Source organism: Phascolarctos cinereus, unplaced genomic scaffold (assembly GCF_003287225.1).
Source record: "Phascolarctos cinereus isolate Bilbo 61053 unplaced genomic scaffold, phaCin_HiC Scaffold_9;HRSCAF=440, whole genome shotgun sequence".
Classification (NCBI taxonomy): Eukaryota; Metazoa; Chordata; class Mammalia; order Diprotodontia; family Phascolarctidae; genus Phascolarctos; species Phascolarctos cinereus.
Window position 1 is genome coordinate 2,285,662 of NW_027556402.1, and position 11,580 is coordinate 2,297,241.

An 11,580-nucleotide genomic window follows, 5' to 3' on the forward strand; every position below is an offset into this window, starting at 1 on the left:
AAGTCCTCTTGGTTCTGCTCACTTCACTCAGCATCAGACCATATAAGTCTTTCCAGGTTTTTCTGAAGTCAGCCTGTTCATCATTTCTTATAGCACAATAGTATTCCATTACATTCATATACCACAACTTGCTCAGCCATTCCCCAATTGATGGGCATCCTCTCAATTTCCAATTCTTTGCCACCACAAAAAGAGCTGCTATGAATATTTTTGTACATGTGGGTCCTTTTCCCATTTGTTTGATCTCTTTGGGATATAGCCCTAGAAGTGCTATTGCTGGATCAAAGGGTATGCACATTTTTGTAGCCCTTTGGGCATAGTTCCAAATTGTTCTCCAAAATGGTTGGATCATTTCACAACTCCACCAACAATGTATTAGTGTTCCAATTTTCCCACATCTTCTCCAACATTTATCATTTTCCTGTTTTGTCATGTTGGCCAATCTGATAGGTGTGATGTGGTACCTCAGAGTTGTTTTGATTTGCATTTCTCTAATCAATAACGATTTAGAGCATTTTTTCATATGACTATAGATGGCTTTAATTTCTTCATCTGAGAACTGTCTGTTCATATCCTTTGACCATTTATCAATTGGGGAATGGCTTGTGTTCTTATAAATTTTCTTAATTCTCTATATATTTTAGAAATGAGGCCTTTATCAGAGAGACTGGTTGTAAAAATTCTTTCCCAATTTTCTACCTTCCTTCTAATCTTAGTTGCATTGGCTTTGTTTGTGCAAAAACTTTTCAATTTAATGTAATCAAAATTATCCATTTTGCTTTTTAATGTTCTCTATCTCCTGTTTGGTCATGAATTCTTCTGTTCTCCATAGATCTGATAGGTAAACTATTCCTTGTTCTCCCAGTTTACTTATGGTATCAGCCTTTATATCTAAGTCATGAACCCATTTTGACTTTATTTTGGTATATGGTGTGAGATTTGGGTCTATGCCTAGTTTCTGCCATACTCTTTTCCAGTTTTTCCCAGCAGTTTTTTTTCAAAGAGTGGGTTCTTATCCCAGAAGCTGGGTCTTTGGGTTTATCAAATAATAGATTACTATAGTCATTGACTACTGTGTCTTGCATATTTAACCTATTCCACTGATCCACCTCCCTATTTCTTAGCCAGTACCAAGCAGTTTTGATGATTGCTGCTTTATAATACAATTTAAGATCTGGAATTGCTAGGCCACCTTCCCCTGCATTTCTTTTCATTAGTTCCTTTGATATTCTGGACCTTTTGTTTTTCCAAATGAATCTTGTTATTATTTTTTCTAACTCTATAAAATAATTTTTAGGTAGTTTGATTGGTATGGCACTGAATAAGTAAATTAGCTTAGGTAGGATTGTCATTTTTCTTATATTAGCTCGGCCTACCCATGAGCAACTGATGTTTTTCCAATTATTTAGATCTGATTTTATTTGTGTGAAAAGTGTTTTGTAACTGTGTTCATAGAGTTCCTGGGTTTGTTTCGGGAGGTAGACTCCTAAATATTTTATAATGTCTACAGTAAGTTTAAGTGGGATTTCTCTTTCTATCTCTTGCTGTTGGGCTTTGTTGGTAATATATAGAAATGCTGATGATTTATGTGGGTTTATTTTATAGCCTGTAACTTTGCTAAAGTTGTTTATTATTTCAAGTAGTTTTTTACTTGATTCTCTAGGATTCTCTAAGTATATCATCATGTCATCTGCAAAGAGTGATAGCTTTGTTTCTTCTTTGCCTATTCTAATGCCTTCAATTTCTTTTTCTTCTCTTATTGCTAAAGCTAAGGTTTCCAGTACAATATTGAATAACAGTGGTGATAATGGACATCCTTGTTTCCCCGATCTTATTGGAAATGCTTCTAGCCTGTCCCCATTACATATAATGCTTGCTGAAGGTTTTAGATAATGCTATTTATTATTTTAAGGAAGACTCCATTTATACCTATGCTTTCTAGTGTTTTTAATAGGAATGGGTGTTGTATTTTATCAAAAGCTTTTTCTGCATCTATTGAGATGATCATGTGGTTTCTGTTGGTTTTGTGTTGATATGCTCAATGATGCTGATAGTTTTCCTAATATTGAACCAACCCTGCATTCCTGGTATAAATCCTACCTGGTCATAGTGTATTATTCTTGTGATAAGTTGCTGCAATCTACTTGCTAGTATTTTGTTTAAAATTTTTGCATCTATATTCATTAGAGAAATTGGTCTATAATTTTTTTCTCTATTTTGACTCTTCCTGGTTTAGGTATCAACACCATATTTGTATCATAAAAAGAATTTGGTAAGACTCCTTCTTCACCTATTTTCCCAAATAGTCTATATAGTATTGGAATTAATTGTTCTTTAAATGTTTGATAGAATTCGCATGTAAATCCATCTGGCCCTGGAGATTTTTTCCTAGGGAGTTCATCAATGGCTTGTTCAATTTCTTTTTCTGAGATGGGGTTATTTAAGTATTTTACTTCCTCTTCGGTTAATCTGGGCAATTTATATTTTTGTAAATATGTATCCATTTCACTAAGATTGTCAAATTTGTTGGCATATAGTTGGGCAAAATAATTCCTAATTATTGTTTTAATTTCCTCTTCCTTGGTGGTAGCTTCGCCCTTTTCATTCTTGATACTAGTAATTTGGTTTTCTTCTTTCTTTTTTTTAAATTAGATTAACCAAAGGTTATCTATTTTATTGGTTTTTTCATAAAACCAGCTCTTAGTTTTATTTATTAGTTCAATAGTTTTCTTAATTTAAATTTTATTAATTTTTCCTTTGGTTTTCAATATTTCTAATTTGGTGTTTAGTTGAGGATTTAAAAGGTTTTTTTTGTAGTTTTTTTTAGTTGTGTGCCCAATTCATTAATCTCCTCTTTTTCTATTTTATTTATGTAAGCATTTAGAGATATAAAACTTCTCCTAAGAACTGCTATTGCTGCATCCCATAAGTTTTGGTATGTTGTCTCATTATTGTCATTTTCTTGAATGAAATTATTGATTGTTTCTATGATTGTTGTTTGAAAAAAAATAAAATTTTAAAAATATCCAAACATAGAAATGAAAAAAGGATGAGACAAAGATGAAATAATTATTCTAATTTTTAAAAAAATTTTATTTATGATGCACAACTCATGTTGTTTTCATTAAATGTCACAAATAATAATGGAATTATTGAATGTTTCCTTTGAAACAGGGGAACCTGCACATGCACCCTGGGGAATAGGCCGAACTTGTAAATAATGACTGTTTACTTATCATTAATTATTCAATGCAGGTGGCCTGCCAGGTGATTTCCTTTTCTTAGATGCCTTTTGTTGAACGATACACAGTACAATAATCAAGTGAAAGATCACGGCAGCCCCTGAACATCACTTCCCAGCCAGATCCCTGTTGTTCTAGAGGCTCTGCAAGGATGCATCAATCACAAGGGAAAAGCCAGAAGAAGCAATGAATTGTCTCTGATTTCAACTCCATGGAGTTATCTGCAGTAATCCCTTCTTTCTCCACCTGGTTTTGCTGAGTGGGTGGAATCAAACCTTCATTTCTGATTCACCTTTGGAGAGTAGATCTGGGGTTTTTGTGAGTGTGAGGAACAGCCAGAGGGCCCGTTTGGCTGGCCTGGAAAGGCAGAGGAGTCCTGTACAAGGAGGCTGCAAAGGGATCTTGACTTCAGGTTGTGAAGGGCACTCATTGGGTGCCAAAAATCAAGATATTTGATCCAAGAGGCACCCGAGAGCCATTGAAGTCAGCAGAGTAGGGAGGGGGCTGCCATCGTCAGCCCTGCGCTTCAGGAAGATCGCAGGGACAGTGAGGATGTATTGGAGAGAGGAGGAGAGAATTGAGGCAGCGGAGACAGCAGTTAGGAAGCTCCTGCAACGGCCCAGGCACCGCACCAGGAGCAGGCCGAGAAATGCAATAAATAAACCAGCCCCTCCTTGCTGAGAGTTTACATTCTAATGGGGACAAGAAGGCTGAGAGAAAAAGCAATACATGTGACCACAAAGCAGTTCATCAAATAAATTGGAGAAACCTTTTTTGATAAATCTTTTCTTTCTCAAACCCTTTAGTCTTACAGATGTAAAGAAGCATCGATGTTACCGAACACACAATTTATCAACAGTGTAACAAACCACCCAAAGACATCGTTAAATATTTCAACAATGTCTCACAACATGAGAGATGCCACAGTAAAAGCCAGTCACCTCAATTAACTGCAACTGCGGATTCCTCTTCACCTCTGGAGCACAGTCCCACCATTCACTTCTCTTGCGATGTCAACGTCTCTCAAGAATTCTCTTTAGATATCTTCTCCACAGCACGTGGAGTTTTACACTCAGTTTTTTCAGGAAAAAAAATTTTCAGTTTTTCTCAAACATGATGGGGAATGTGGTCACAGCCTGTCAGGAAAGAAATTCCTATAGTCTTTATTTCTGTGCCTCACACTGCCACTTTCCAGCCATGATAGATAGCAGTCCAGATGAAAGTTAAACTGACACATTTGCTCAGATTCTATTACCTGTTAGTAAGGGTGCTTCTTCAGGAGAGGTTATTGAAGCTGGGACTACACACACACACACACACACACACACACACACACACACACATTATATAGGACCAGACCAGGGATTTCTTTGATATCCTAGAGCTGCTAGATAACAAAACTCCCTTTACCAAGGCAGGTCAGTATCTTCCCTGAAATTTCTAGGCTTAGAGAAATTCCTAGAGCACCTGGAGAGGTTAAGTGATTTGCCCAGGGTCACAGGGCCGATATAAGTGGCATATGTTGGAGGCAGGACTCCAATCTTAATACCTTTTCTCTCTCTCTCTCTCTCCTCTCTCTCTCTCTCTCTCTCTCTCTCTCTTCTCTCTCTGTGTCTCTTTTCCTCCCTCCTCTCTCTTCCCTTCCCTTCCCTTCCCTTCCCTTCCCTCCCTTCCTTCCCTTCCTTCCCTTCCCTTCCCTTCCCTTCCCTTCCCTTCCTTCCCTCTTCCCTTCCCTTCCCTTCCCTTCCCCCCTTCCCTTCCCTTCCCTTCCCTTCCCTTCCCTTCCCTTCCCTTCCCTTCCCTTCCCTTCCCTTCCCTTCCCTTCCCTTCCCTTCCCTTCCCTTCCCTTCCCTTCCCTTCCCTTCTCTTCTCTTCTCTTCTCTTCTCTTCTCTTCTCTTCTCTTCTCTTCTCTTCTCTTCTCTTCTCTTCTCTTCTCTTCTCTTCTCTTCTCTTCTCTCTCTCTTTCCCTCCCTTCTCTCTCTTCTCTTCTCCTCTCTCTCTCTCTCTCTCTCTCTCTCTCTCTCTCTCTCTCTCTCTCTCTCTCTCTGTCTCTCTCTCTCCTCTCTGTCTCTGTCTCTGTCTCTCTCTCCATATATGATATATGCACTATGCTGTGCATGTGTCTGCATGTGCAAGTTATCTCCATCACAATGATGGAAGCTAAGAACAGGGAGGCAGCCAAGGTAGTGCCTGCGAGGACACCCCAGTGGTTAGGGGCTGTTAAATTGAGTACCATCCAACCAAGGACATTGAAAATAAGCAAATAATAATGAAAACAGAAAGAAACCCAACTCCTAAGCATTCCAAATGCATCACCATAGCTTTGACAACACATGGTAGACAACAGATAGACCAGTCCAAGTAACCCCTTCCTTTAAGGTCCAACTCAGCCGTCGCTTCCTCCTGGCCCTACCTTCCCTGATCACCCAGGTGAAAGTGTTGTCTCTGTCTTCCAATTCCTAGGAGCATTTTGATGAGACTTCTCCTTTGTATTTGCTTACTGTCCCAAGACACATAGTTGCATGTATGCATGTCCTTTTCCTCTCATTAGATTCTAAGCTCCTTAAAAGCAAGCTAGGTGTGTCCCTAGAACTGTACACATGAGAGGTGCTTATTAAATGTTTGAGTGTCCTAAAGTTCTGTGACACTCTTTTTTTATATTTAATTTTTATTTTGTTTTTCCTCAATTATATGTAAACAAAAATTTTTAACACTTTTTTTTAAATTTTGAGTTCCAAATTCTCTTCCTTCCTCCCTCTCCTCTCCACTCCTTGAGAAGGCAAGACATTTGATATGTTTTTTACATGTACAGTCATGCAAACCATTGCCACATTAGCCATGTTGCAAAAGAAAATACAGACACTCCCTCCCTCCACAAATCAAGAATAATAAAGAAAGTAAAAAAGTATATCTTGGTCTGCATTCAAACTCCCATCAGTTCTTTCTCTGGAGGTGGATAACATTTTCCATCATAAGCCCTTCAGAATTGTCAGGGATCACTGTAATGCTAAAAATAGCTAAGTCATTCACAGTTGATCATTGCATAATATTGCTGTTAGTGTGCAATACTCTCCTGGTTCTGCTCTTTTCGTTTTGCATCAGTTCATCTTAGTCTTTCCATGTTTTTCTGAGAGCATGTGCTCATCATTTCTTATGGTATAATAGTATTCTATCACAATCATATACCACAATTTGTTCAGCCATTCTCCAATTTTTGTAATTCCTTTCCATGTGGTCGATTCTACTTTTTATGGCATTCTGCCATCAGTGGGTTTTTGTGCCTCTCTTACCATTTGGCCCTTTCTATTTTTCAAGGTGTCATTTTCTTCAGTCTTTTTAAAATATGCCTCTTTCACCAAGCTGTTGATTCTCTTTTCATACTTTTCTTGAATCCCTCTCATTGCTTTCCCTAATTTTTTTTTTCTGCCTCTCTTATTTGATTTTAAAAATCCTTTTTGAGCTCTTCCAAGAATTCCTATTGGGCTTATCTTCAATTCATATTTCTTTGGGGCTTTGCTAAAAGCTGCTTTGACATCATTGTCTTCCTCTGGGTTTGTGTCTTGATCCTCCCTGTCACATAGTAACTTGTTACGCTCAAGTTCTCTTTTTGTCATTTGCTCATTTTCCCAGCCTGTTTCTCGACTTTGCACTTTGTGTTGAAGTTGGACTCTGCTGGATGGGGGTGGGGGGGGAGGGACTACTTCAAGCCTGAAGTTTTTCATGCTGCTGTTTTCAGAGCTAGCTCTGGGAGTCTGTAGATTTTTGGTGTTTCCAAGGTGATATGATCTAAGGAGAGGCGTAATCCCTGCTCTGCTGACCTGTGCCCTGGTCTTTGCCCAGGAAGGGACATTGTTTCCCTGTCATCACCAGCAGCAGCCCTTCCCCTAGCCCTGGGACTGTGACCAGGTCCCCCACTCTCTTACAGCTTCTATTGCTAGTGCTCCCCTCTGGCTTAGAATTGATACCAGGGTCCCTAATTCCCCTGTAAGCAGTCACAAGCATTCCTCTCCCCCCTGGATCCATGGCCAAGCCCCCTGCTACTGCAGCTACAAGCCTAGGCTCCCTTTGGCCCTGGGACGGCAGCCTGGAAACAGTGCATGAGCTCCTGCCCCCCATGCCAGCAACGGGTGCTCCGTGATCTCCTTCTGAGCAGTTGTCTCACCCTATCACAGTCCATGGCCTGAGAGCTCCCTAAACAGCTGCTGCCCTGCCTCTACTGCCCGGTTTGCTCTGAGCTCCAGGCTTGACCACCACCCTGATGAGACAGACCTTTCCTGTCAACCTCCGAAGCTGTCTGTGGATGGAAAGTCCTACGCCCGACCTTTGTTGGTTCTGCCCTCTAGAATTTGATGGGCGGCTTTGAGGTGTTATTCTCCACCACTCTGTTGCTTAAGGATCATCAATGGCTCCTCATGGTCTTTAAGGTAAAATCTAAATCCTTCTGTTTGACATTTAAAGCTGTTTACAACAAGGCTCCAGCCTGTATTTTCTGGGATAATTACATGTGACTCCTGCTCGCAAAGGCTACTCTCCACATCTGTTATCCACTAGCTGTTCCCTGTGCATGGCTTTCTGCCTCCCACCCCCACACCTTTGCCCAGGCTGTGCCCTGTCCTAGAATGTTCATCACCTTCACCTCTCAGAACATCTGAGGGGGAGGTGGGAAGGAAAGAATATGAACCTGAAAATAAAACAAAAATTCAATTAAAAATACACAAGTTATTATCCAAAAGGAAAGAGGAAGGGAAATCTCTTAGAGCACCTAGTACTTAGCTCCCTTCAAGACCATCTGAAAGGGTGCCTCCTTCAAAAGGTGTCTCCTGGTTGTCCAAGTGCAGAGCACATGGAAACGTGGATAAGAGTTGGAAGGGACAGGGGTGGTCATCTCGGCCACCCAACCACTCTTCATGTGAGGAAACTGAAGCCCAGAGTGGGGAAGTGATGGGAGTGGAGGGGAGTCTTAGAGGATGGCTATGATCTGGACTGGGGATCATGGGGAGAGGGGGCATTCTAAGTGGAGCAAATGTGTGAAGGCGAGAAAGCACAAGGTATATCCATACATGTATTATCCATACATATATATACATATACACATACATACACACACACACATATACAGAGAGAGAGAGAAAGAGAGAGAGAGAGAAGAGAGAGAGAGAGAGAGAGGAGAAGAGAGAGAGAGAGAGAGAGAGAGAGATTGAATATTTTCTTAGAAAACCATTTTTCCCCTAAAGAGGCTATGGTGAGGGGAAGGCAGTACTTTGGGTCAAGTTACACATCCCAGAATAATCACTGCTGCCTGAAGCCCAGTAGGCAGGACTGAACAAAATGTCCCAGAAAAATATGAGGTTTTAGACTGCTGGATACAGAGCAAAGGATTCCAAATAGCCAAAGAAAATGAATGAGGCCATGTGATCAGTAAAACATAAATATTCCACCCCTGGATAGAATCACAGAAGGTCAGAGTGGGCCAGGATCTCTGAGTCCTAACGTACCTGATTGCAGCAGCTCCCACAGATTTAACGACCATCTCTGATGAGTCTCAGATATCCTCTCCTGTCCCAACATCTCTGCTGACCTCCAGTCTCCCATCTCCAAATGCCTTTCAGACATCTTGAACTCAATGTCCAGTAGACACTTTAAATTCGACACACCCCAAACCGAACTCATTATCTTTCCTCCCAAACTCTTCCCACCTTCTTACCTTCCCTATCACTGTCAAAAGCATGTGAAGTGGGGCAGCTCTGGCCTTGGAGTCAGGAGGACCTGAGTTCAAATCCAGTCTCAGACACTTGACAGTTACTACCTGTGTGACCTTGGACAAGTCACTTAACCCCAATTGCCTCACCAAAAAAGAAAAAAAAAAGCATGTGAAGACTTCCCCTGGTGGAATGGGTAGATGAGAACAATGTATTCCAAGGGGTGCTGTGGAGCACTTCGAGCTTGGTCAGTCATTAAAGACACTAAGGTCTTTAACGGGACTGCCTCCCAGGCCATCCCCAGTTGTGCTGACTTTTGTCCTGCCACTGGGCTCTGCTGGCCCTGGAAGTCATGGAGGTGATGATTTTGTGCAGCTCCGCCACCACTTCTGTCCGATTTACCAATGAGTCATCACCCTGTGATGACCCTGGTCTTCAAAGACAAAGGACAAACAGCAGTGTTGTGGAACTGCACCATCCCCCCAGTCACTCGGGCTCACGAGCCGCTGCCAAGGCCTGTTGACTTCGCTTCAGCGGCGTCTCTCAGTAATGTCCCCTCCTCTGGTCTGACACTGCCCTCGGCCCGGAGCAGACCCTCATCACCTCACCCCTGGACTATTGCAATAGGTGAGTCAGCCTTCTCATGTCTCTCCCCACTCCATTCCATCCTTCATTTGGATGCTAAAATTATTCATAAAGTACAGGTCTAATCACAAAGTCACTCTACTCAATACTGCCTCCAGGATCAAATCCAAAACCCTTTGTCTGAATTCAAAGCCCTTCACACCCTGGCCCCTCCTCCCTTTGTAGTCTTCTCTCACCCTACTGCCTACCACACACCCTTCAATCCATTGATGCTGGCCGCCTGGCTCTTCCCTGAACAAGACCCCCCATCTCTTGGCTCCAAACGCTTTCGCTGCTTGTCTTCCCTGCCTGGACTGCTGCCTCTCCTCATTTCTGCTTCCTGACATCTCTGGCTTCCTTAAGTTCCAGTTAAAATCCCATCTTCTACAGGACGCCTTTCCCAATACCTCTTCATTCCGGCGCTTTACCTCTCTCAACGATTTCCTTTTTGTCCTGTGCCGAGCTTGTTTCTACATATTTCCCTGCTTGTTCTGTCTTCCACTAGACTGTCTTCTCCTAGAGGACAGGAACTGCCTTTTGCCTCTTTTTATATCCTTAGCAGATGCTTGGCACGTAGTAGGTACTTAAGTGTTTATCCCTCTACAAGGACCCCAGCAAGAGGTCATCTAGCTTTGGGGATAGACTTAAAGCTAGAAGGCCCCTCAGAGGTCACTGAGTTCAGGGTCCTCATTCCACAGATGAGGACACTGAGGTCTGTAGAGGTTACATGACTGTGCCAGGGTTATCCACAGAGGATGTTCCTGAGGTGGGGTTTGAACCTTGGTCTTCCTGACTCCACACCCAGTGCCCCATCCACCATACCCTGGTACCTTTCTTAGAGATTTTTGGAAATGGGGATCTCACTTTCTCCTGAGGCAGCTCACTCCATTTTTGAATAGCTCTGGTTTGTAAGAAGTTTTTCCTTCCATTGACTCTAAAGCTGCCTGTCTGCCGTGGTCTCCAAGACTTCTGGTGCTCCCCTCTGGGGCTAAGCAGAGCAGGTCTGATCTCTCCTCCTCATGCCATCTTTGATCTCTCATATCGCTTTCAAGTCTATATCCCATGAGCCCACGGTAGTCCTTTGCAGCACAACCCTCCTGAGAGAGCTGAATGTTGAACTACGTTGGCATCAGTTTGTCCCATAGTGTGGACCTGCAGCAAACCTTGTAGCCAGCCAACAGGTCAGACAGAGCCATGCAATGGGACATCGACACTCTGCCTCATGAGCTACACAGAGGGGCTTTCATCTTCCAATAGAAATAGTCAGATCTTGAGTTAACAGGCAACGAGACAACCAGGGTGAGGATCTGCCATGTGCAGAGAGAATCTGACAAGGAAGCAGATTACTTGATGGTCTTTTGGGAGGGAAAAAAAATGTGTCCAAGTTTAGCTTGAGACCCATGTCAAATCATGCTAAGAATAGAAGGGAAAAAAGCCCACATCATATTCCTAATGTTGGACTAGGCTCGTGTGAGGCAGCTGCAAATCTTCATTTCTCGGCAAACAATCCCACACCCTTATTCACCCCAAAGAGTTCTATTAAAAACAGACTCTTTTTTTCTTTCACAGAATCACAGAATTTTGGAACTCAAAGAGTCCTCAGAGATCACCCAGCCCTACCGCCTCCAGCCCTACTGCCTCATTTTCCAAGGGAGGGATCTGGGGCCCACAGAGGGGTAGGTGGCTACCCCGGGTAACCCGGCTAGTTTGTGGAAGCCCAGGGACTCAAGCCCTGGCCCAAGATTCCCAGGCTAGAGTTCATGCCACTCAGAAGTTCCCCTTGTTCTCTAACTGTCCCCTGGACAACTGCTTGGACTCGTGAGGCAAGTAAGCATCTTGGGCCACCAACATTTGGAAAGCTCAGTGAATGTGACTGCTGAGCCCCAACTCTGAAGATGTGGTCTCTCCTTCAGAGAATCCTTCCCTACTGCTCACCAAGCCCCGAGATCTCAAGTGAGTGGCGTATCCTCATTCTAGACTCAGTTTCCCTTCTGTGGTAGCTTTTCCAGCTTTA